Source organism: Bos grunniens, chromosome 22, assembly GCF_055505025.1.
Source record: "Bos grunniens cultivar Pamir isolate PY7600 chromosome 22, Bosgru_T2T1.0, whole genome shotgun sequence".
NCBI lineage: Eukaryota > Metazoa > Chordata > Mammalia > Artiodactyla > Bovidae > Bos > Bos grunniens.
Window position 1 is genome coordinate 20,117,657 of NC_141186.1, and position 27,324 is coordinate 20,144,980.

Below are 27,324 nucleotides of genomic sequence, written 5' to 3' on the forward strand. Positions count from 1 at the left end.
ATTTCTTTATTTATTTGGTTGTGCCAGGTCTTAGTTGCAGCACACAGGATCTTTAATCTTCCTTGTAGCAAGTGGGATAATTAGTTGTGGCATGTGGGATCTAGCTCCCTTACCAGAGATAGAACCCATGTCCCTTTCATCAGGAGCAGGGAGTCTTAGCCACTGGACCAACAGGGAAGTCCCTTAAAGTTTTTACTTACATATAAGGATCAAGGAGTTATCCATTACCTTAAAACAACACTGTCCTCACTAGCTCGTGCTCTGGTTTGAATTATTCAAATTATTGTCTTACTATCTCCTTAAATACAAAATCTGAGTCAACAAATATCAAGTGCCTTTCTAAAATGAGTATTTAATTAAGTTTAAATCATTTTAGAACAACTTAGCAAAGGCATCCATCTTCCCTTATCAATAAAGAAGCTTAATTCAGAGATGGATAACCTCATCTCAATAGAGAAATATGACAATAAACTGCTCTGAGTTTTGTCTTCCTTTCTTTCTTCATGCCCCATTAGGATGCAACAAGAAATACATTTTCATTTTTTCTGGTCATTAAAGAAGAATGAATGGAGTAAAAAATGAAATTTAGCTCATTTAGATTGAGCTCAGTTCAACGAGGCTGACCTCTCCTGTTCATTTTGTTTATAAACAAATACAAACTGTATTTTGATGAAATATCTTAATCATCTCTCATTCACAAACACCAAGTCTTAAGCAGATGAACTGCCACCTCCACAGATACCCTATGACCTTCAAGGCACCAACATAAAATCCTAGTTAACTTTAATTAAAAATATAAAAATCAGCAGACAGATATTTATATAAGTTAACTGAATGACAAAGACTCATTGTGGCTAAATTTTGGTTTCACTGTAGGCTAGCCGAGCTTGGTAACGCATTCTTATCACACATGTAGTAGATGGACCTTTTATTTATTTATCTACTTATTTAAGCATCTAGATCTCCCTCCCAAAGCATCTCAGTAGTCAAACTATTTCCATTGCGTCCAGTATATAGCATAGACTACATGAGTTTGTGGCAAGAACAAACAAACAAAATAATAATTCCCTGGCCAGGGGAATAATATCACACATGCTGTGTAATAAAGCCAGAAACAAACAACAAACAAAAAAATCAAAACATCTTTGTAAAATTATTTTTTGTTGAAAATAGTTACATGAAAAAGGAGCAACTGAATTAACTTAGAAAGTATAAGATAATTGAGCAATAAACTTAAAATTTCAGAGCATAGAAAATCACAGAGTCAGAAAAACCCAAAGATGAGATCCAAAAGCCATATATACCAGTTCCACAAAATCAAGAGTCATGTGATAAAATAGCAAAATAAATGGTTAATAATTGGCATCAGATATTGGAGCCATGTATTAAGAACATGATGGACCACTTTATAGAATTTAGATTATGTCCTTAAAAACACAAAAAATTAGTCAAAACTCTCAGAAAAGGGGACTCAAATTACTTAAGTCACATGTCAGCCACTAAAACTAATCTGGCTCAGTATTCCTGCTTTAAAACTATTTTCAGATATGGTGAGAAATCAGGACACCCCAAAGACATCAAGCTAAACTTTTAAGATGCTAAATATTATTCCTTATTTCTTATGCCCCATCTGTTTTTACTGGCATTTAAAAGGCAATGGATTAGATAAGGAAAATTATATCTTTTGAATCTATCCTATTCTTTTTTGTTTGTTTTAATTTATTTATTTTTTAATTGAAACTATTCTATTATTTACACTGACATTATAATAGCAACTAAGTCTGAAGGGTTAACAGTCAAACCATTGAATACCTACTACGTGCCATGTATTTTGTTGGAATGGGAATAAAATAATGAGAAAAAAGGCAAAGACAAAAGCAATTAACTAACAAAAATAACACAATAAAACAGAAATCACTCTCATCCTCAAGGATTTATATCCTAAAAGATAATTAATAATCTTAAGAATATATAATCATATGAATACATGATTATTATGAATGCTGTGAATAAGAAATAAATCATGCAGTGCAAGAATTGACCTAATCAGAGATTCTTCCCTTGAACAACTCTAGAGTAGACTTCTTTGAGCCTCACTAGGACCTGATCTTGAGTATATCCTTAAAGCCCCAGTTTAAGAAAAAATCCTGCTAAGTTTTTTAGCCAAAATCCCCCCCCGCTTTGACATCTGGTCAAATGCCTCATCCTTCACCATCCTCTAGGCCATGTCTTATTATCTGATGAGCCTAACATGCTTTCAACCAATGATCTGGTAGCTTAGCTTAGACAGAACTGACAGAGAGGAGCCTGGCAGGCTACAGTCCATCCATAGCATTGCAAAGACTGGGACACAACTGAGCAACTGAGCATCCTTACTCTAATTAGTTTCCTCTGAATAATTTTCATCCTCTGATACCCACCCTGCTTCTTGTTTATAAACCCCCACTTGTCCATTTTGTATTCAGTACTGAGCAAAGTTCTATACTGAGCCTTTTGTCCCCTAATGCAATAGTTCCTGATAAAAATATGTTTCACCTTTTAAACTACTGTCAGACTCTGTTTTTTCAACAACGTACACAGGTCCTGAGAAGGCAGAGGTTATTGTATCACATTGAAAAATTGTCTCTATATTTTTGTAATAGCACAAATATATTTAATGGGATTGGCAGAAATCTGTATACTATATCTTCAGGTTAAAACCAGGCCCTACCATTGCTTTTGTAAATAAAATTTTCTTGGAACACAGTCACATCATTTTTTTAATATGTTTTCTGTGGCTGCTTCACCTCCTAAAAAAGCAGTTGGGTAGTTGTGACAGAGAATATGTATCCCAAAAAACCTGAAAGAATTACTATGTGGCCCTTTGTGAAACACTGTTATAAACTCTTAATCAGGTGTACAAAACATTGATTTTATGAGATTTCCCAATTGTGCAAAACCTTGCCCAAGTTCCTTGGGACAAACGTCATCAAGGAACTTGTGACTAACTTAAACACTTGCTTTCTAGAAACTTACAGTTTTCTTAAAGATTACCAGAAGCCTTTGTTAAAACAAAATTGTAAGCAGACTACCAAAATATAAATTAAATTGAAATCTAATTGTGTTGCTTAAAGCAATCGTCTCAGATCTCTCTGCCTAAAGAGTGGGTCAATCCTTCTGGGAAAAAACAAATACTTTAGAAAATATTTCCCTAGACTGCAGAAGCTATCCTACACTTCCAAAGGAGCCACAGTCATTTATTTTCCTGGAAAACGTTTTAAAATTTTTCCCATGCTGAAAATTTGAATTAATAATATGATCATCTATATATTGTACAAATACATTCAAAACAAAATTTTTCCATATTTGCATTGCCTAGATAATGTGTGTGTGCTTATAAACTTCTTTTACAGAATTAATTTTACATAAACTGTGGGCATCACAACTCTACTTCTTTTTTAGGGTTGGTTTTCTTAAAGTAAGGGTTTCCCAGGTGGCTCAGTGGTAAAGAATCGACTTGCGAAGGCAGGATGTGGCTTCAATCCCTGGATAGGGAAGATCCCCTGGAGAAGGAAATGGCAACCCACTCCAGTATTCTTGCCTAAAACATTCCATGGACAGAGGAGCCTGGTGGGCTACAGTCCATCGAGTCACAAAGAATCAGATTAAAATAAAGACATTCTTTTACATAACAAAACTTCATTATCACATCACAAAAAATAGTTAGCAACAATTTTCCCTAATATCTAATATACAGTCCATATTCAATTTTTTCCCATTTGAATTACAACTCTCAAACTCATACAGTCCATTTCTTTAAGTCCCTTTTATCTTTATTATTCCATGACAGGTACCCATTTACTTTTTTTATTTGCTTGTTTTGTTTTTATTTCATTACACTGACTTTCTGGACAGACAAAACAGTTATTCTGAAGAATATTCTACACATCTCATTGTGGGACATTTTAATGTGTTCATTCTTTTTGTATTTCCTGGAAGCTTAATTTATTAAAACACATTGAATAAAAAAAATCTCACGAGGACACAATAACATTTTTAGGAAAAAAAGGAGAAGAAACAGAAAAAGAAAATAAACACTCCAGTCTCACTGGAGGTGATTATTACATCCATTTCTTACTCTGAAAATTTCTAAATAAAGGAAAATAAGTATTCAGCCTGCTTTTAAAAAGAGCAGTATTTTATCCCAAACAGATGAGAAAAGTGCTTCTTCAGAGGGAATTTTAGTCAATAAATGCAAAAAGAAAGAGAGAATTAGAAAATCACCATTCTGCAATACCCAGGGAATCATTAATTGAGGAAAGTACAATCCAGAGATGCTAAAACTATTAGATGAAAGACTGTTGCACAACCAGTCATTAGCCTAGTACCAAAAAATTCCCACCCACTTCTAGGGCACTTACTCATTACAAAGGTAAAACTACAGCTTTAGATAGAAAAATTTTTGTTACCACTTGAAATTATACAATCAAACCTAACACCACTAAAAGTGAGGCAACCGGATTTTATGCCCATTTGATATGATTCTGTAAAACACACAGGGTCACCTACGAAAGGTTCTTGCCAAAATTTTTTCTTCTTACCTGAATGTAGTTAAGACTTTAGACTTAACTATCAATTCTTCTAATTAGGTGCTTGATGAAACAGTCTCACAATAACAACTTGATAAAAATAGTTTTTTGTTTTTTTTTTTTAAGTTGCAAGTATACTTGAATCAAGGATCAATCATTCTACTAGTGGATATGACTATCACAGCTGACCTGGGAATGAACTGAGAACCAGCACACTGCAGAGGAAAGGACAATGAACTGTGTGTAAGGAGCCTCATGTTCCTACTCAGACAGACTTTTCCTCCCCTGTGGAAGTCTGGCTATCACAGCTTCTCAGAGCCTGTTCTTCCAGTGATGAAATAACTTTGAGTAACATACTTCTTCTCATGTTATGCACCAAAACTCCATGACTTTTAAGTCACAGAAAACAGTCTTACACACACTGCTCAGTGTACTGCTTAGGAAGAGGGGTTGAGATCCTGCCTGCCAGGCTGTGAAATTCCAGCTCCAGTGCTGCCACATCCTTTCTAAGCTGCATTGACCCATAAAATAGAGATAAGGCAATTACATTACCTATTTCATAAGGTTATTGTGAGGATTTATTTGGTAATTGCCATCTAAATGCTTAAAATAACTACTGAAACATAAGCATTAGAGACACATTATAAAAACAAGAGAGTTCCAGAAAAACACCTATTTCTGCTTTATTGACTACACCAAAGGCTTTGACTGTGTGGATCACAATCAACTGCAGAAAATTCTTAAAGAGATTGGAATACCAGACCACCTGATCTGCCTCCTGAGAAACCTGTATGCATGTCAAGAAGCAACAATTAGAATTGAACATGGAACAACAGACTGGTTCCAGATCGGGAATGGAGTAGTCAAGGCTGTATATTGTCACCCTGCTTATTTAACTTATTTGCAGAGTACATCATGTGAAATGCTGGGCTGGATGAAGCACAAGCTAGAATCAAGATTGCCAGGAGAAATATCAATAAACTCAGATATGCAGATAACACCAGCCTTATGGCAGAAAGTAAAGAAGAACTAAAGAGCCTCTTGATGAAAGTGAAAGAGGAGAGTGAAAAAGCTGGCTTAAAACTCAACATTCAGAAAACAAAGATCATGGCATCTGGTCCCATCAGATCAGATCAGTCGCTCAGTCATGTCCAACTCTTTGCGACCCATGAATCGCAGCACGCCAGGCCTCCCTGTCCATCACCAACTCCCGGAGTTCACTCAGACTCATGTCCATCGAGTCAGTGATGCCATCCAGCCATCTCATCCTCTGTCGTCCCCTTCTCCTCCTGCCCCCAATCCCTCCCAGTATCAGAGTCTTTTCCAATGAGTCAACTCTTCGCATGAGGTGGCCAAAGTACTGGAGTTTCAGCTTCAGCATCATTCCTTCCAAAGAAATCCCAGGGCTGATGTCCTTCAGAATGGACTGGTTGGATCTCCTTGCAGTCCAATCACTTCATGGCAAATAGATGGGGAAACATTGGAAACAGTGGCAGACTTTATTTCTTTTGGTCTCCCAAATCACTGCAGATGGTGACTGCTGCCATGGAATTAAAAGATGCCTGGTCCTTGCAAGAAAAGCTCTCACCAACTAGACAGCCTATTAAAAAAAAACAGAGACATTACTTTGCCAACAAATATCTGTCTAGTCAAAGCTATGGTTTTTCCAATAGTCATGTATAGATGTGAGAGTTGGACTATAAAGAAAGCTGAGCACCAAATAATTGATGCTTTTGAACCGTGGTGTTGGGGAAGACTCTTGAGACTCCCTTGGACTGCAAGGAGATCCAACCAGTCCATTCTGAAGGAGATCAGCCCTGGGTGTTAATTGGAAGGACTGATGCTAAAGCTGAAACTCCAATACTTTGGCTATCTGATGCAAAGAACCAATTCATTGGTAAAGACCCTGATGCTGGGGAAGATTGAAGGCGGGAGGAAAAGGGGATGACAGAGAAAGAGACGGTTGGATGGCATCACTTGACGCGATAGACATGAGTTTGAGTAGGCTCCAGGAGTTGGTGATGGACAGGGAAGCCTGGCATGCTGCAGTCCATGGCATTGCAAAGAGTCGGACATGACTGAGCGACTGAACTGAACTGATTACATTATTATTGTTCATCTAACATTATTCAACATCATTACTATATTTTACTTGAAATGAGGTCTGAATTAAGACCATGCTGGTGGCAATTACAGTTTAAAGTTACAAATATTGATGTGGTCAATGTATTTGTGATAAAAGGCATTTGAGACAATAGTTAAAACAGTGCACCAGACTCTAGTCTGATTTGAAATCTGAAAATCATTTATACCCTCATTCTAGTTTTTATTAATATTCCTCTATTACAGAGTCTAGAAAGCTAAGCTGTAGCAAGAGATGGCTAAGTGACATTCTTGCTAAAAGAAGTCAGTGGAAATCAACTGGTAGAGCATCTAGCAATGCTTCTGAACAAGTAGACACAGCTAGCTTCATTCTTTTGTCCCTTAAAATGTGCCGTTCTTTCTGTCAGAAACAGACAGAAAGCAGCCTTGTTGAGAATAGGACGTCAAAAAACACAGTCTTTAAGATGGCAAAGGGCACAGATAGAAAAGCTGGATCCCCAATGATACCACTGAACATCTACAGCAGTCAGCCTTCAAGATTTCTTATTATATGAGGAAAGCAACTCCTTATGTGTATAAACCACAATTTATCTGATTTTCTATCACTTGCTACTAAGGACAATTCTAACTGATATTTGATTTATTTTATGTTGTAAGAACACTAAGAGGGAGGCAAGATTATTATTTTTTTTGTTAGACATGTAGTAAAAACATTCTTTAAAAGCCTTGTTTTGAAAAGACCTATAAAGATTATCTTAAACTTTCACTGGGCTTTAAAACTTTATTTTGCTGAATGGGTTAAGAGACTATTATCTTGCATTCTAATTTGTATACGCTTCAACAGAAACTGTATCAGTAGCAAACTGAGATGGGCTAATAACAAATAACTTATTTTTAAGGCTATTACAATCACCATTGCCTTGTTAGATGTTTAAAGACTATGAGAAAGGTCTGTTGAGTTAATGGAGTATTTGTGGCAAGATAAATAAGAATTTTAATGTGGCCTATGGATTGCAGTGAACTCCAGGAGTTGGTGATGGACAGGGAGGCCTGGCGTGCTGCGATTCATAGGGTCACAAAGAGTCGGACACGACTGAGCAACTGAACTTAACTGAACTAAACTGATGGATTGTGAAGACTTTAAGAATTGTCTAAAAGATAATCTCCACCCTGATAAAAGTAATCAGTTAAGGCAATTTAACAAAAGGAAATGGTGACAGTATATAGATAATAAATGTATTTATCATCGGGTCCTGAAACATGGAGTCTACTCTCTGGTGTGCTTCGGATAGCTGGACAATCTCTCATTGCGAAATTAATATGTTAACCCTCTTCATTTTCTTTATGCTGCTAAGTAAATATAATAAAATAGGCTTGTTAAAACTCATTTTTGAATAGAATTCAAAACAATTCCCACTGCAGAATATGCCAAAAGAAATGCAAAGGCACCTTCTATTGCATGAAGCATTTTGCGGGAAGCTTACTGAGTTTCAAGGAAATAAATAGTCTGATAGCTACAAAGCTTCCTCTATCTTTTCCTTAAAGTTTCTGTCCTCAGTATTCTACTATAAACCACAGATTTAAATAGAGTTGCAGAAGTCCTTCTTTGGTCCACTCACTTCAAGACCTATAAATAATAGAATCACCATCTAAATACATTCACAAATCTCTTTTGATGTTAAATTTTCAGCAGTATCCTAAGTCTATACACCATAAGATTTTTAAGGAATTATTTAAATTCTAGAGCACCCCAGAAACTTCAGAAAAGTCAACAAGTGCTTTGTTTTCCTGAACACAAGAACTACAATTAAGACAGCTTTTTTATCATAAGAAGATGTTATGTCAACTCTTTCCACAAACAACCCAAATAGAACTTTTTATATTCAGCATATAATATATATGTTATCCATGCTATATAGTATTCAGGATACACAAAAGGATGGGAGAAGACCATTCCAAATTAAAGGCAACTAGATTTACGGAAAAATTCCACTTGAAGGTATTTCAAATGTTAAGCATGAGGAATTGTAAAAATTTGCTTTTGCCTGTGGCAGTATGCAGAACCTGTGTATTCCTGACACCAGTCTGGCAAGGTAAATGCTCAAGTGTTCGCACTGTCTCCTCTTCTTTCCATCATCTGTATTTCTCTACATCACAGTGACACTGAGAAACAACATTTGGGGTGATCAAATACATGCTTTTTCTCTATCATTTACCCTTCTGATGCTGAGGAATATGCTCACTCACACTGGAAACTTGGTACATTTGAGCTCTCTCAAGAACTGTTCAAATGCACTCCTGGACATGCATGTAAGCCTGGGTCCCAAACTGACTGAAAACCATGATAACCTAGAACCAGCATGGACTCCACCTCCTCTGTATCAGATTAACTAGGCAAATTAAGTCCCTGCTCTCCAGGTGCTCATATTCTAGTGGATAATGATGTCAAAGTAAACAAACAAATGACTTAATTTTAAATAGTGCATAACTTCTATAAGAAAAATAAAGAAAATTAATGAGACTAGAAAGCTATCTCAAAAAGCAAGGCCTAGAGGGAGGAAAGGTTACTTTTCTTATTGTCCTTCTAGGATCTCTGGCTGGGGCACAATGAATCGGACTGACAAGAGAGATTTACAAGAGAACAGAATACAAATGTATTTAATAAAACACCCCACTCCAGTACTCTTGCCTGGAAAATCCCATGGACGGAGGAGCCTGGTAGGCTGCAGTCCATGGGGTCGCTAAGAGTCAGACATGACTGAGCGACTTCCCTTTCACTTTTCACTTTCATGCATTGGAGAAGGAAATGGCAACCCACTCCAGTGTTCTTGCCTGGAGGATCCCAGGGATGGGGGAGCCTGGTGGGTTGCCGTCTATGGGGTCGCACAGAGTTGGACACAACTGAAGCGACTTAGCAGCAGCAGCAGCAGTACACAACATGGGAGCCTTCAAAAGGAAATGAAGACCTGAAGAAATGTGTAAACCTGAGCATTTTATATGAGGCTTGATGAAGAATGGGAAGTTATCAAAAACATGATAGGAAAAACAGGTATGAGCTAAGGGCGGTAAAGGCTTGCCTGTCGATCCAGAAGACATAAAAGATGCAGGTTCGATCCCCGAGTCAGGAAGACCCCTTAGAGGAAGAAATGGCAATGCACTCCAGTATTTTTCCCTGGAGAATCCCATGGACAGAGGAGCCTGATGGACTATAGTCCATAGAGTCACAAAGAATCAGACATGACTGAAGCAACTTGGCACAAGTGCTCTCAAGTGTGGTAAATTCAAGGAAACTTGGCACAGCCCGCTTGCTCGGATTCTTCTTGGACGTCACTCTATCTTTGGAAGTAAAAAAGCTCCTTTACTCTAGGAATAGGGAAGGCCTCACATGAGAGCCTACTGACCAGTTTCAGAAGAGAAGCAGGTCAGACTGTCTTTATGCAACTACTGCTTTTCAAATGTCTTCATTTTAAAAGATTCAAAGTGCCACATTTTGGGGTAGCGTGCTCGAACCCTATCAAAGTCTATTTTTGAGAGGGCCACAATTGAGTGTGTATTTAAATTGTGCATGTTGAGAAGACAGATTATTCTGGCAGATGTAGCAGCTGGTTCAAAGACTCTAAGGTGAGAATGCAGCTGATGGGATTTTAGAAACAGAACAAGGGCATTGCAGCTGGACCAAAGTGAGCAGGAAACAATATGGCAGAGATCAGGCAGGTGGGCATCCACTTGATCATACAGGCTACGAGGAGGCGAGAGATGCTAGCGTGTCTCACGCAGGGGAGAAATGAAAACTTAGATGCATGTTGGAAAAACCTCTCCTTGCTGAATAGAGATGCTATTATGGGACCAACTTATAAGACTACTTATGCTGAAGAGCTTGTGTATGTAATGGACTATACCCAAAGTTTGGTATAGAGCAGGAATCCAACAAATATTAGCTCATTACTATCTCCTTCTGTTATGATGATGCAAAGATGACAATGTATGCCAAAGCAATACAGAGGAATGGGACCACATTTTTCGAATCTGTTTAAATTGCCTTGTCTTACCATAAAAGTGACACACTGTCATGTATACAATTCCAAAACCATGAAGAACTATCATAAAGAAGAAAAGGAAAACCTGCAACCATAACTCCTTCTCCCAAAGACAACTGCTAATGGTAGTCTTTTCCTTCTAGACTTTTTTTGTGCAATGATATCCATAAAATTGAGCTCACCTTATGTGTACATCTTTGTATTCTGTTACAGTTTTCTGCATTAATTAGTTAAGATTTAAGAGTTTATTAGAGCTCACAGAAGCTCTTTCCAGAAGCAATGTGCTATGTAAAATCACTATGATTGCTTGTGCACATTTAACACGTCACAAATTGAATGTGCATGTGTTCTCAGTTAGGTCCCAGTTCAGCTCTCAGATGTACGGAGGGCAAACTAGAATTTTTATACCAGTTTAACAGATGGGTAAAGTGAGACTTCACTGGCTCATGAGAGAAGCTACATTTCAAATGATTGGGAAAATTCAATTTAATGCATATATATGGAATTTAGAAAGATGGTAACGATAACCCTGTATGCAAGACAGCAAAAGAGACACAGATATATAGAACAGTCTTTTGGACTCTGTGGGAGAGGGAGTGGGGGGATGATTTGGGAGAATGGCATTGAAACATGTATAATATCATATAAGAAACGAATCGCCAGTCCAGGTTCAATGCAGGATACAGGAAGCTTGGGGCTGGTGCACTGGGATGACCCAGAGGGATGGTATGGGGAGGGAGGTGGGAGGGGGGTTCAGGATTGGGAACACGTGTACACCCGTGGTGGATTCATGTTAATGTATGGCAAAACCAATACAATATTGTAAAGCAATTAGCCTCTAATTAAAATAAATTTAAATTTAAAAAATAATAAAATAAATAAAACCTAGCTCTGTTTTTTTCTTGCTCACCAAAGGTCCCACCAAACCCTTCTATCATCTTTTCCCTCTATTCAATCCTAAAATCTCTTCTACTTCATGTATTTTGGGGCCTCAATATTGGCCCACATCTGCATATCATTAAAAATATGGACTCCCAGGACTCATACCAGATCTAATGATGCAGAACCTGCATTTTAACAATATGTTTAGATGATTCTTTAAGAATTGAGGTTTGAGCAGTGTAGAAAGAGGCTAAAAGGACCGAGATAATTATATGGTGATCATTCAGTCTTATTCTACATGCTGAACACAAGAATTTATTGGTTTCATACAAAAGACAGGAAAAGTAGAAATTCTGAGCTAAAATAGTTCTATTTGGCTATATATTTATTATTCCCTAAAATGCAACATAAAAATGAGTCCCTAACTCACTTAGCAAAAAGCCATTAGCTGAAGAGGTCAGCAAAACTTAAATTTTAAAAATAATTTTCATTTGCAGATAGACTAATTCACATGAAAATGACACATATGAATAAATTTTCATGTCAACAAGGATTTTATTAGCAAAACCCTAAATGTAGTCATGAGGGATTGGTTAGGACTGTTATCATGTATCTGTAGAATGGCAAACTATTTGGTCATTTAAAAGGATGTAATGTTATTGAAACAGGCTTCCCTGGTAGCTCAGGAGTAAAGAATCAACTTGTCAATACAAGAAACACAGGTTTGATACCTGGGTCAGGAAGATCCCCTAGAGAAGGAAATAGCAACCCACTTCAATACTTTGCCTGGGAAATCCCATGGACAGAGGAGCCTGGCAGACTATAGCCCATAGAGTTGCAGAGTTGGACATGACTTAGCTACTAAAAGAGTAACAGCAATAATAACATTATAGGACACTCTTTCAGGTGCTGTTAAATGAAATCAATCAAGCTGCTTTACTCATGTATATGTCAAACTATATTTAAAGACACAAATATGACTAAATATATAGAATATTTCTGGAGGAATACACAAGACACTAGCAACTTATTTTTGTGAGAGTGGAGCTGAGTGACTTAAAAACAGAAGAGAAATTTACATTTTACCATGCATGTTTACCCATTTTGAATGGCATAAAATGTGCATACATTATCTATTCTCTCATTTTAAATAAACACCTATAGAAATAATTTTTATTCTGATCAAGGGAAGTGGGGGGAGCAGTAATTATCATGAATACAATCTTTGCATGACTTAAAAGCAGAAAATAGTAGAAATGGAGCTCAATTTGCAATTTAACAATCCATCTCTACCATTAACTAGCAGAGCAACTAGTTATTTTCAAGTCTCACTATTTATTTTAGAGGAGAGCAAACTATCTCTTCCACTGATCACCTTATAATGCTGTAAAGATAAAATAAGAAAATACATGGGGAAATCCATTATGAATTGTAATATGCTATAAAAATTAAGTCTGTGTTACTGAGCCTGGATGCTTAATGTTTTGATATTCTCTAAATGGAACCACATCAAATATTAACCACCTCCATTATTGTTCCCCTCCAATACAATCTACATTTTGGTAATAAATGAGTCCTCCTGAATCTCAATTTGAATCTGCCTAAAAAATTCCAGAGACATGTCAAATTTGTTTGGCATTCCAGGTTCATAGTGTCCCTGACCATTGTAAAAAAAAAAAAATACAATTTTCCTTTTATTACTTTTTAATAAAAGTTCCAGTCCAAGTGTTTTATTTTCTTTACCCCTAAACAGTACCATCAGTTTTCTGATGTCAGGTTGTTAGAGTTTAGTTTGTGGCAAGGATAGGAAGAATCTGCTCATTCTTATGCCAAACCAATGTACATGGATTTTGTGAGGTAAAACTGGTAGAGAGGACAGGTGATTATGATGATGATGATGTTGTGACACTATAATCTATTCCCTTACACATGCTAGCAAGTGGCAAATGAAGCTGACCTGAAATAATCTTTTAAATGTCTCAATTTCTACCTTACTCCAGTGACACCTACGAGGCTATAACAATTAAAAGAGGGCATGTTTTGTGTACTCCTCCTAGATTATCTATTCTTCTTTCTCTGATGGTGGAAAACACACCCATCTTTTAAGGACCATTTCAAATGCAATTCCTTTCAAGAATCCATTTCTAGTGACCTCAATCCAATGCTACTTAGCCTTCTGTGAATTACTACTATATATTCTTATCTGTATTATGAAATGTCACATTCTCATGTGATATAACTGAGTTGTATTTTCTTTCCTACTATAGTGTCTGCTATATGAGGACAAAATTGTGTCTTCATTTTCCATCTGTAAAAATATTTCATATTGAGTAGGCATTCAAAAAATTTTAATTCATCACATCATTCAGTAAGTAAAAAGTCTCCCCCAAATCCACTTCAACCTACATGATAAAACCATTCAGTCTGTAAGTGAAAAACAACTAACTACAGAAAGAACACGTTTGATCAACAAAGAAATTGCCTTTATAAAGACCTCTACCACGCTGGGAATTTATTTCCTGCAGCTACCCTATTACTGAATTTTGTTCAAAAAGAAACACCACCATTTGTACAAACTAAGGTAAATTATTCTCTAAACTTGCAATACATACAAATTAGCAGGTTATTTTCAAACAGCTAACTTCACTTGGGTTCTTATTTGCATCTGTTTAAAAGTTCATCCTCCTTGTATTCATGCATCTATTCAAAAACCAAATGCTCCAAACAATTTAACAAATATAGAACAGAGATTGTTGTTTCAAATTGGAATCCCAAGAGAAGGGGAAAATTACAGTCACATTAATAACTAATGACTCAATCAAAAATTGATTTGAGACAAATTAACAAAGATGAAAGTAAAATTTAGACTCATTTAGTCTGTCTAGAAGAGTTGAAGGAGAATGAAAGCCAATAAGTGATAAAATTTTGAGAGAAATTACACACTGAATTCATAATCTCTATACTTATTTTGAAATTACTTCAGTGAGTTTTCTTAAATACACCAAAAAGTATAGATTATTTTTTAACCTTTTTAATATAAAGATAGTTAACATTCATCAAGTTTCCATATTGAGCTATTCAATAGCGGCATCTGATGCATACCTGACCCTTACATAATTTCATAGTTTTAAGCACGAGAGACTGAATGGACTTTGAAATAGACAAATGGAGAATTAAAATCGATTTCTATCCCCTTGCTGCTGCTGCTGCTAAGTTGCTTCAGTCGTGTCCGACTCTGTGCGACCCCATAGACGGCAGCCCACTAGGCTCCTCTGTCCCTGAGATTCTCCAGGCAAGAACATTGGAGTGGGTTGCCATTTCCTTCTCCAATGCATGAAAGTGAAAAGTGAAAGTGAAGTCACACAGTCGTGCCCGACTCTTAGCGACCCCATAGACTGCAGCCTACCAGGCTCCTCCGTCCATGGGATTTTCCAGGCAAGAGTACTGGAGTGGGGTGCCATTGCTTCTATCCCCTTGGCTGGTTATAATTTTACTAAGATTTCACCTGGCCATTTGCTTGGCCATCCACTCATGTTTTCCAAGTTTCTCAGGTTAGTCATAACTACCTAACTACATAACTACATAACTCGTACCTCAACTTCCCTTTTGATTTTCCTAAGGAAGTTATGTCTTTCCTTAAAACAAAAAGCAGTACTGACTCACTCCAGTCTGCAAAGCAATTTATTGTTTGGAAAAGGTGGAACTAGGTTCTGAAAGAGGAAAAGCCTGAGTGTCTGGCCTTCTAGGAAGCAGAAACAGATTGCCTTTTTGAGGATACAACCTGCTTGATGAATGCCTCCATTCATCAGTGAGTTTCTGGGAGAGAGTACCTGGTTATCCTAGTCCTTCTCCCCAAGCCATCCCTCTCAGCAAAGTCAAGGTTGCTTGACTTACAGTTAAAAGTGTACCCCACCTGTAAGGGGCATGACAGCTTCCCAGCTGGAAGGGAGAGGACAAGTGTCTACTTCCTCTCTGACCCAAGCCCCCTTCCATTTTCTCAGAACCGTTTCCCACAGGCCACAAATCTCAGATTACAAGTAAATGAACCTTTCAGACTTAAAGTCACGAAAAATAGCTCGCAGTGTTAGGTCTCCTTGCCTTTGCTCACATGGTTCACTCGGACTGGAAAGCCCTCAATCCTGGCCTGGTGAATTCCATTCTCAGTTAAACCTAGTTCAAATATCACCTCCTGGGTTATGGTAACGGGTTCTCAGGCCTCTCAAAGAGGAACTCACAGCCCTGGGCCTGAGCTTCCGAGTGCACCCTTCCTCCCCGTGAGCACTCTCTCGCTCTGTGTTACACTTAGTTGCGCAAGTGGCCGACTCCTGAGCAGAACAGTGAGCACATTGATTACACGCGACTTTGCGACCTTGTACAGCTCCACATTACGCACGGTTCACAAATGTACTCTGAACACAGAATTTTGAGGGTGAAGCCCAATTTTCCGCAGCACAAGGTGGAGCAGCGCCTGCAGGGGTCATGCCAGCAACCTGAGCTGAGCTAGGAGTTCCTTCAAATGCTCGGCTTGACCAGAAACGCAGTATATCCTGTCAGACGACTCCCAAAGCCAGGCCAATTCTGTGCTCTCTTCTTTCTTCCTTATTTTTGGAGCTTTCCAAATAAGGCCTGCTGCTGCTGCTGCTGCTAAGTCGCTTCAGTCGTGTCTGACTCTGTGCGACCCCATAGACGGCAGCCCACCAGGCTTCCCCGTCCCTGGGATTCTCCAGGCAAGAACACTGGAGTGGGTTGCCATTTCCTTCTCCAATGCATGAAAGTGAAAAGTGAAAGGGAAGTCGCTCAGTCATGTCCGATTCTAGCAACCCCATGGACTGCAGCCCACCAGGCTCCTCCATCCATGGGATTGTCTAGGCAAAAGTACTGGAGTGGGGTGCCATTGCCTTCTCCGAAATAAGGCCTGAGAACTGTGCAAATCCCTCAGACCACTTCAGCATAGGTGCTTCTGAGGCGCTAGAAAGTCCCCACTGGCCCCAAATCCCACAAGAAGTGTGCTTCCCTCCTCCTGAGGTGCCGTCCTCGCTCCGTCCACGCATGATCTTCCCTTAGATAAAGGACCTCAATTCATTACTAAATTGCTTTAGTGTTGTCGTTTGACAGCGCTAAACTGAGCAGTTCCTTACAGACACTGTCTGATTCTAGTCTGTGGGAATATTATATATAATTACAAAATCAGCACAAGTTTAACAATTGAGGGATCAACTAGAGGCCATTTTAAGACTTAGTTTGAATTACTTAAATATTTCCACCTGATTAATATTATGATGGTCACAAAAAAGGGGGAAAAAAAAGAAAAGAAAATATGTATCAGGAACTCAAAAGCCTCTAGCTAGACTTTCCAAAAAAAAAAAGACCCCAAATATTCTTACCTCTTACAAACTTAGTGTATGATATGAATGCTAATGTTATAAAAAGACAATATGTAAAGGAAAAACAGAATGATGAACACAAAATATGAAGATAAAAAGTAAATTACTCATATGTGCAGGAAGTAATATATGAATATCTAAGAAAGGAATACAAAAAATCTTAGTTGAAAAGAGAAATTTTTGCACCCAGTAATCTAATGCAAACAGCTACTTTTCCTACCTGCTTAAGGTAAATTGGAAAGTGTCTAGTTCTTCAGAATTCTTAGAAATATGACTGCCCAATTATTTGATATTTAAATTTCTTCACTCTTTAATATGTTAATTTTTGGCCTATTTTGTCTCTCCAATGAGATTTTAAACTCTGTGAAGATAAGCACCATCTCTTTTTCTTCTGTGGTATTCTGTGATATTCTGAAAATCTGAACATTCTACATGGACATAAATTCAGAGGTCCTGTAAAGCACACAGGGTTATTATTGCCTTATTTCCTCAAAATATTAACAATATGAACATTATTATCAATATACAATTTTAAGATCACCTGCAAGTAATCTGAACTGCACTGAAAATCTTGTGTTTGTAGTATACTCATTTGAAATTATCCCCAGGCAGTCTACCAAAGTAGTAATAATAACAATAACAACAACAACAATAATATTAAAAAGCAGTAAAGAAATCTAGGAAAGTCAGTAGAACTATTGAAAAGGAATTCCAAGTCCATATTTATAGTTCATTTGAATTTAATAGCAGATTAGACTTTGAGTGGTTACTGTGTGTTTCAGCAATTCTGCTGATAAACATTAAGAGGGAAAAAGCAATTTTCTCCAGACAAACATAGATCTTTGACACTAACTACGTTCTAATGTTCACATAAGAATTGGTTTGGATTAACTCATAGTCCCTTATCGTCAAACAGATCTGTGGTGTTCGGGTGTTAATCACCTTCATAGGAACTCACATTGAATACCTACTTTGAGGTGGCTAGTAACTCAATCAGTTATTGAGTTTTAGTCCACTTCAGTGACACAGTAATTGAACTACAATAACTCCATCTGACTGTGGAAAATAATTTTGAATTTAGTATTACCACAACTTTAAAAATTTGAATAAATCAAATATAAATAAACAGAGAGGTACATATTAATTTAATCATAGAAAAGGTTGTAAATTTTTATGTTCAAAGCAAACATACAACGTTGAGTTCATTTTATGTTGTCTGAATCTAAATACATCACGGGAGGAATTTTTTTTTTTTTCCTGACCATCTAGATATTAGTTAACCCATTTATTGAGTACCTGTTCTGGAGAAGGAAATGGCAACTCACTCCAGTATTCTTGCCTGGAGAGTCTCATGGACGGAGGAGCCTGGTGGGCTACAGTCCATGGGGTTGCAAAGAGTCGGACACAACTGAGCAACTTCACTTTCACTTTTCACTTTCACTTAGATAACCAACGCTAAACATGAGCCCAGATCAGGGTGGATTATAGAGGAAATGACCAAGGGTATCTTAAAGCTAGAAACCTTAAATTTTTAACAGCTTGACTCCCTATACACAAGGCACAGTAGAGCCTTAAGAACTCTTTCAAGTTGACTTTGATCTTGGAGAGTCCGGATTATGTTAACCTCAACTCAGAGCAAGACTTGATTCAGACCTCAGGCATTTCTGACCTTGATTCAACCTTGGCAGCTCTGGTTGGATCTCAGTCAGAGGTTCAGAAGTAAACACTAGGTTGGTTGTAATCTCTTTCATCCTGCCTTCTCCCTTTTCCTGTTCTTCCCCACTGAAAGAGTAGTCTGCTCATGACAAGGAAAAATAAGCACATTTTCTCATAATTTACCTCTTTCATAGGCCTCTTCCTACTGGCTGTGGGCCCACATCATATTGAAAGCCTTTGAGAAATGCCTCACACCCTAGATTCTGAGTCAGCCCTTGTGACTACCTTGCAGACCTCAGTGTTGGCAGAAGCACTTCCTTTCTGCACTCACCTGCATAATGGCAGGTACTTTTCCCAGGTACAGAGCTTATCAAGTTTGAATCTAGCCTCCCCTGGCTGCTTCTGTCTCTAACAGATGGGTAGCCAGCCATGGGTTGTTCTATCTCAGCCAAAATCATCTTGGCCTGCCTCAACATGTTGGTATAGAATATTGGAGAAATGACCAACTGCACTGCAGCTGAAGAAGGCTGGCTGGAAATATGCCTGTTTTCAGCATAGAAGAGATTTTCACTCTACTGTGAAAAGATATTTTTAGATGATTTATGTCAGTAAAAACCTGTATTTGTTTTTGCCTGCCCCAGTATGTCTCAAGGCTGGGATGGGGGGAGGGGTGGGGCAATGGGTGGGGGGAGGATATGTGAAGTTCAGATGGATAAACAGTATAGTTTTAAATAGTCCAGAAGGGAAATATGAGCTACTAAGCATGACACTCTTATTATATTTTAGTCCTATTAAACTTGACTGAACCAAATGTTCTTCCTTTCTCTTTCTTCTCCTTTCCTGACATTTATGTTTTTGTACAATAATAATTTACTGAGAGATGAAATTTGTACTAGTTCTTCCTTTCTTTTTCCATCTCTTCATTGCAAGCTAGAAGGCAGGCCCTTAGTCACAGATTTTACAGAGTGGAAAACAGAAGCCACTTAAAGTTAAAATCTCTTTTCCTGTCTTTCATAAAAACTTTAAGGAAATTAGGCTAGTGAGTGCCTTCAAGGGCAGGAAGAAGAAAAAACATAGATTTTCTTAAAGCAAAATATATATATATATATATATATATATATATATATATATATATATATATAAAATGGAGATCAGGTAAATAAGAAAACAGGACAAAGAAAATGGGTTCTTTAAGTCCTGGGAGCAATATCTCAGGGACTTAGTTTTTAAGGTCTAGAAGGAGAGGGTTTTCTGGTGTTTATGAGAAGGCTGGAGCCCAGGCACAGGAACTTTTGTTTTTCCCCTAATTGTCTTTTCCCCAAGCACAGCATCAAAGCAGGAAGTTATGACTAGAGACACCAAGGAGAGTGGTACAATGGGCATTTCACTGATATCATGGATGGATGACAAGTGGCCAATGGTCCTATTGATGTGTCCAATGTCATGACACTGAAGAGTATTCAGCATTTTCCACAATTCTGGGCAAGTCAATCTCAACAATACTTAATATTACTTTTCCTATCAGCTAATGGTAGGGAATGCTCAAGTCAGAATGATTTTTAATTTTAAAAAATAGGTAAATTGGACTTTCTGGAACATCTGAGTTTATGGATTATGATTTGAGTTGGGTGTATCTTTCTGCTTATAGATGATCATGATAAAGGTCTTGAAAGGATGGGGGATCCTGTGGCTTATCTTATAGATGAAGTCAGTAGCCCTTGCTCACAGAATATCCCTTCATATTTTTATTGTCATTGCACTTTGTTGTCACTGATGGCTTATCAAGAAAGCTGTGGTTGGAGCCTGAGCCCTGGAAGAACACCGCCCCCCCCCCACTAATCTCACAGGATGGTTGCTCTATATAGCAGAATCTTCTTCTAAATGAAAGCCATGTTGGATAGAAAAGGGAAATGGTCCCATATGAGTTGATATTGCAGGATATATATAGAGAAAGCCTCCTTTTTCATACATACCAATGTCAGAGGATTTCACTCTCTCTAACCTCACTATAAAATTTTTATATCCTTGACTAGTTGGTGCTTCTAGCTCATCTAAGTTTGCAAGTGGTGCAAAAACAAGAAGCCTTGTCTGGAGAAGGACTTCAGAGGTCACCCTCCCTATCTCCCTGCCTCCAGGCAGATTAGCACCTAAACCAAGAAATTCACAAAAGTACTGTCTATTTTAAAACGGCTCAAGAATCAGCATTATGTAACTTCACTTTGGTAACCCAGTTTAATGTTTACCAAACTGTCGCTAAATCCAGCCTTCACATAATGTAAAAAAGTAATAATAATAATAAGAGGAATGAGAATGATAAAATGAAATAAGCCAAAAGAAAATGTGCTCTAAATGCAAGGAGGCTGCTTATATTAAACTGCCCATCAGTCCATTTTAAGCTTCTCTTTTTCTTGGGCAGAGGAGAGGCCGGGTATGAGCAGTCTTTGGGGATTAGCACTGCCTAGACCAGAAATGGCAACCCACTCCAGTGTCCTTGCCTGGAGAATCCCAGGGACGGGAGAGCCCAGTGGGCTGCCATCTATTGGGTCGCACAGAGTCGGACACGACTGAAGTGACTTAGCAGCAGCAGCAGCAGACTCTGGTCCACCACAGCAACCACAGCAAACCCCACCCCCTGCCTTAGTTGGTTGAGTGCTGCCACTTGGCCTTCATCACCCCATGGTCCAGTTCTTTCCAATGCATTTAGATTCCCAGGCCACTCATTCATTCATATATTCACTTATTTTTTTCATATTAACCCTAAATATTCTTTCTAATTCTTAGACTGTCTAAAATTATCTTATTTATTTTGTTTATTTTTCACTCTGTTCTTCAACTCCATCTAACTTCACTTCTTAAATAGAAGTTTCCAGAAAACTGGGGCAGTGTCAGATTAGTTTATGACTATCCTATTGATAGATTATCAATAGGAAAATAGCAGGTAAACATCAAATATTTTTAAATGATAGAGTAAATTGAATAAGATGCTGATACATTTTCCAAGCACTATTAAGTGTCTACTTTGTACAAAGCACTTGTGGAATTTAAAGATGTGTTTATGTCAGTACTTACAACACAGGCAAAAGTTAAAACATGATCTAGTTTGTTCTAGGAGAGAGATAAATAAGGAGCTCACAGATGACATAATCCTAATGAATCATAATGGGCTTCTCCTGTGGCTCAACTGATAAAGAATCCACTTGCAACGCGGGAGACTTGGGTTTGATCCTTGCGTTGGGAAGATACCCTGGAGAAAGAAAAGGCTACCCACTCCAGTATTCTGTCCTGGAGAATCCCATGGATTGTACAGGATACGAGATCACAAAGGGATGGACACGACTAAGCGACTTTCCCTTTCAATGAATCTCTCTTGTTTAATTTCTATTCTTTTTCTTATACACATTGCTTTGCACTTAGTCCCCACTTTTGCATTGAATATGGCAGCATAAATCCGCAGTCTCTGAAGAAATAACAAGATTTGTCTTTGCTTACACAATCACTTGTGAGATTTCTCTGAAGGATGTCCAGAAAGAAGAATTTCCATCTGTGGCAGATACTGTCATCTTCCCCTCATAAAGAAGAGAAAGTACAGCTAGTCAGTCAAACTTCCAAGAAATCCAGAGTCTCAGGAATGCCCCATAGTTATACTTCAGAACAATTAATAACACCTGACATGTACATATATCAGACATTTCACAACTTGGCCAATAAAATGATGTGAAACTCATTTTTATCCACCCAGAAACTCCATCCAGAACATGTTTAGCTTTAAAAAAATATCTTGTCTAGCTTAAAAAATAATCAGGTGATTATTTAGAACTCAAATTCAAGGAAGCACTTTCAATACTTCCCAAAATTGATAATACATATATTATTTTCTCACAGCCTCTGCACTTTATAAGCATTGAGAACAAGGGCAAGTTAAAAGAGGTTAACTCTTCCTGCAAACTGCTACTATCTGTGATAATTGTCTCTTGGTTGGAATGACAGTAATCTAGTGAAAACTCATGCCAATTTTAAGGAACTATTAAACTCTTCCCGAGGGTCTGTGAATGATACATCTTGAAACATAGAAACCTTCATATCACTTGTTGAGGATTCCAGTCACAGAGAGGCTGGTACTACAGTCAGCACAGTATTTCCACCAGAGTGATAAATCAGTGATACAATGTGAGTGCACACACATCCACCTTGCAAAGCAGAGAAACAGTGGAGGAAGCTAGTCATTTGTAATCTCCCTCTTACAGGAGGTTTTATGTTCAACTGGATCCTATTATTTTCCAACAGTGAGACTGTAAAGTAAACATCTGATTCTTGCACTTTGAGCATGTCATTTAATTCCTTACTACTCTGAACATGGACAAAGAACAAAATAAGGAGTTATTTTGAAATTCTAACCCTATATGCTTCAAATGGCCAGAAGAATAAATATCTTGCATAACAGTACAAGGAGTACACAAAATATACTTTTATTTCTTACATACTTTATCAACAGCCACTGCTTATCACTTATGTAATACAGTAGTTATATGGACTTTCTAATAGATTCTCTCTTTTGATATATGAATTCACATTTAAGATACTTTTAAGAGTCCCTTCATATCCCATCGGTTTTATCAACCAATTTTCATGGCCTAAAGCAGGACTGGATGAAACACAAGCTGGAATCAAGATTTCCGGGAGAAATATCAATAACCTCAGATATGCAGATGACACCACCCTTATGGCAGAAAGTGAAGAGGAACTAAAAAGTCTCTTGATGAAAGTGAAAGAGAAGAGTAAAAAAGTTGGCTTAAAATTCAACATTCAGAAAACAAAGATCATGGCATCTGGTCCCATCACTTCATGGCAAATAGATGGGGAAACAGTGGACTAACAGTGTCAGACTATTTTCTTGGGCTCCAAAATCACCTCAGATGGTGACTGCAGCCATGAAATTAACAGATGCTTGCTCCTTGGAAGAAAACTTATGACCAACCTAGACAGCACAGTAAAAAGCAGATACATTACTTTGCCTAGTCAAAGGTATGGTTTTTCCAGTGGTCATGTATAGATATGACAGTTGGACTGTGAAGAAAGCTGAGCACCAAAGAATTGATGCTTTTTAACTGTGGTGTTGGAGAAGACTCTTGAGAGTCCCTTGGACTGCAAGGAGATCCAACCAGTCCATCCTAAAGGAGATCAGTCCTGAATATTCATGGGAAGGACTGATGCTAAAGCCAAAACTCCAATACTTTGGCCACCTGATGTGAAGAACTGACTCATTGGAAAAGACCCTGATGCTGGGAAAGATTGAAGGTGGGAGGAGAAGGGGTCAATAGAGGATGAGATGGTTGGATGGCATCACTGACTCAATGGACATGAGTTTGAGTAAACTCCAGGAGTTGGTGATGGACAGGGAGGCCTGGTGTGCTGCAGTCTATGGGGTCACAAAGAGTCAGACACAACTGAGTGACTGGACTTAACTGAACTGAAAGCTGAAAAGGGGCACAGAAATATTTAAAAAGCATCTTTTTGGCAAATATGTTTCTATCTATTGATTTTTCCATCTTGTTTTGGCAAGGGAAATTTATCCAAACATTTGATTTATCTACAAGCTTTTTTTTTTTTTTCCAATTGGGGTGCCATATAATATTTAGTTAAAGCTTTTGCTTCATTTTAATCATTTTATCTCCACTTTTGTTTTTCAAAAATGTGATTTTGTTGGCCATCTCTCCATTGAACTTTCCTCTCCCTTGGCTTCTGCCCCTAAACATCTAGATTCTTCAGGGCTCTTGGGCATTCTTCTTAGGACTCCTTCTGAATTTAGAGATCATTTCCTAACTTCTTTCCTAATGCTCATATTCAAAGCTGAGTGTATAAGCCTTGCTTGTGACCTTCACTCCAGAAACTCTCAACTCTAATTCAGTGGGTTTGAGTAAGAAACTAGGAATCTTAACTTACATGGATTCTGTATGAGATAGACACACATGGCCAAGATTGGGAACTCCTGTCTTGTTTTCAATCTTTGGTGTTATCACAACTTTTGGTTTGTTTGTTCATTTTTACAAATATCTCCTTTATTTTAGATGCCTAAATCCAAGTCTTCAAGCCTCTTCTCTAATCTAAGTTCCAGCCTTCATTTTCAAGAGGGTACTGGGCTCTTTCATTGAACTATACTAGTACCCCCCAAAAGAATATATTAGGTGCATAGCATATAACCAGGTACTGTGCTGCCTACTTTACATACGTCACCTCAAAAACCCCTTGAGGTAGAAGTTCTTAGTTGTATTTACCAGATCAGAAACTCTACCTCAGAGAGGTTCCAGGGATCACCCTACATTATACAATATTAAAGGAGTCTATTGACTGGATTTTTTTTTCTTTCCATTAAATAGTACGTTATACACAAACATAAATTGGATTCTGAATTTCTCCTTCTTCCAATTGATTCATTTTCCTAAATTTCACTTTTTTCTGTGCATATTCCTACAATTTTTGTAAATGTATACTAGAACATTATTATGAGTTAAAAATTGTTATCGCATGTCATGCTTCCAACAATATTTTGAACTAAATATTATATTACAGATGAGAAAATTCAACTCAGAGAGTGTGCATATTATGTCCGATATAATGTATTACCTCTAGTGCAATGGCAGAGCTAGGACTTGCCTGAACTCTCAGCTGTCTTTCTCAACAAAAATGCCACACTTAGTAGAAAATAAGGACCCTGCTGAGTATCAGGAATAATACTGAGCAGTAGTCAGGGGTGCGTGACCTAACACTGAAGGCAAAATGTTAAAAGAAAATACCCAACTGTTTCATAAAATTCAACCAGTACACAGTTGGGAAGGAAACATGACTCACCATGGGATTAAAATGCAGCCCGAAACTCACTCATTCTACTAGAGTTTTACACGTTTTATCATGTATATTATGGCTGCTGGAGATGAGAAAATGAGCTCCAGAATTTTTTCAGGGTGAATAACTCTTTTTGTAATTGTATAATAGGAATGCAATCATTGCAATATTTTCCAAACAGAATCATCAGAAAATACACAATAAATATTATGATTACAGAGAAATTAAGAGGCTTCCCTGGTAGCTCAGCTGGTAAAGAATCCGCCTGCAATGCAGGAGACCCCAGTTCGATTCCTGGGTCAGGAAGATCCACTGAAGAAGGGATAGGCTACCCACTCCAGTAATCTTGGACTTCCCTGGTGGCTCAGCTGGTAAAGAATCTGTCTGCAGTGTGGGAAACCTGTGCTTGATCCCCAGATTGGGAAGATCCCCTGGAGAAGGGAACAGCTACCCACTCCAGTATTCTGGCCTGGAGCATTCCATAGACTGCAGAGTCCATGGGGTCACAAAGAGTAGGACACGACTGAGCAACTTTCACAGAGGATCCAATGATGACAATTGGAATATTTTAATAGAGTTCCTAATTGTGTTTGTATTTGAATCTTGAAGAAAAAAATCTGATGATGATTAAGAGGTGGTCATGTGTAAATTAGAAGGGCAATTGATTTTTAATGAAAATTAACATTAGGCATGATTTGTTCATAATGTCTACAAAGACTCATTCACAAATTAACTATGGAAAGAAACCAGGCTATTTCAGAAAGTTTATTATGTGTTAACATGTGAAATGATTTTAGGTCTCAAACAATTGGTGAAATTATTCAATCTTTGGAATCTGATATGCCAAGAGAAAAAAAATTTTTTTTTTCTTTAAAAATTCCCATTTATGCTTTCTTGTAAATCTGGAATTATCCCCCCTCCAAAAAAAAAAAAATCATGGCTAGGTCCATCAGTCCTACCTTAGTACATGAGAAGACAGATAATGTAAAATTAAAAAAAAAATCAATCATTTTTCCTGTTTTGCAAATAATCTTGATATAACTTATTCCTGGAAAATGGAATTATTTTATCTCCAAAAAAAAGTAATCATTTAATTTGGGCCCCCTATCAGTCTTTCACTTTCTATTACCATTTTACTTGATGAAGGACTTTGTTGTTATGGTTGTGTATACCCAGAACACTTCAATATTGCATATGAATGGCTTGCTGGAAGGAGCTGACTTTGTCCAGGAACAGAGATGTTACAAAGGTAAAGAAAAAAAAAAAAATACACATGGAGAATGTTCACTACCATATTGAAAATTATATAATGGAGGAAAAAAAAATAACTAATGCTGATAATAAGTGTTACTAGGTTTTCCCTTCTTAAAGAAGTGGCCATGACTTGTTTTTCTTTGCATTTTGAGCAAGTAACTGTGCTTAGCAAATATTCAGTAAATACTAGGTTGAAATATTTAACGAAATACTATGTATATTATGTATTTTCTCAAACTATCTTTGTAACATGTTAATATTATTACATCGATACCTTCGAACTGTGGTGCTAGAGGAGACTCTTGAGAATTCCTTGGACAGCAAGGAGATCAAACCAGTCAATAACTAAAAGAAATCAACCCTGAATATTCATTAAAGGGCTAATGTTGAAGTTCAAGCTCCAATACTTTGACCACCTGATGTGAAGAGTCAACTCATTGGGGAAGAAAACCCTGATGCTGGGAAAGATTAAAGGCAGGAGGACAAAAGGACAAAAGAGGATGAAACGGTTGGATGGCAGCTCCTATTTAATGGACATGAGTTGAACAAACGCCGGGAGATGGTAAAGGACCGAGAAGCTTGGCGTGCTACAGTCCATAG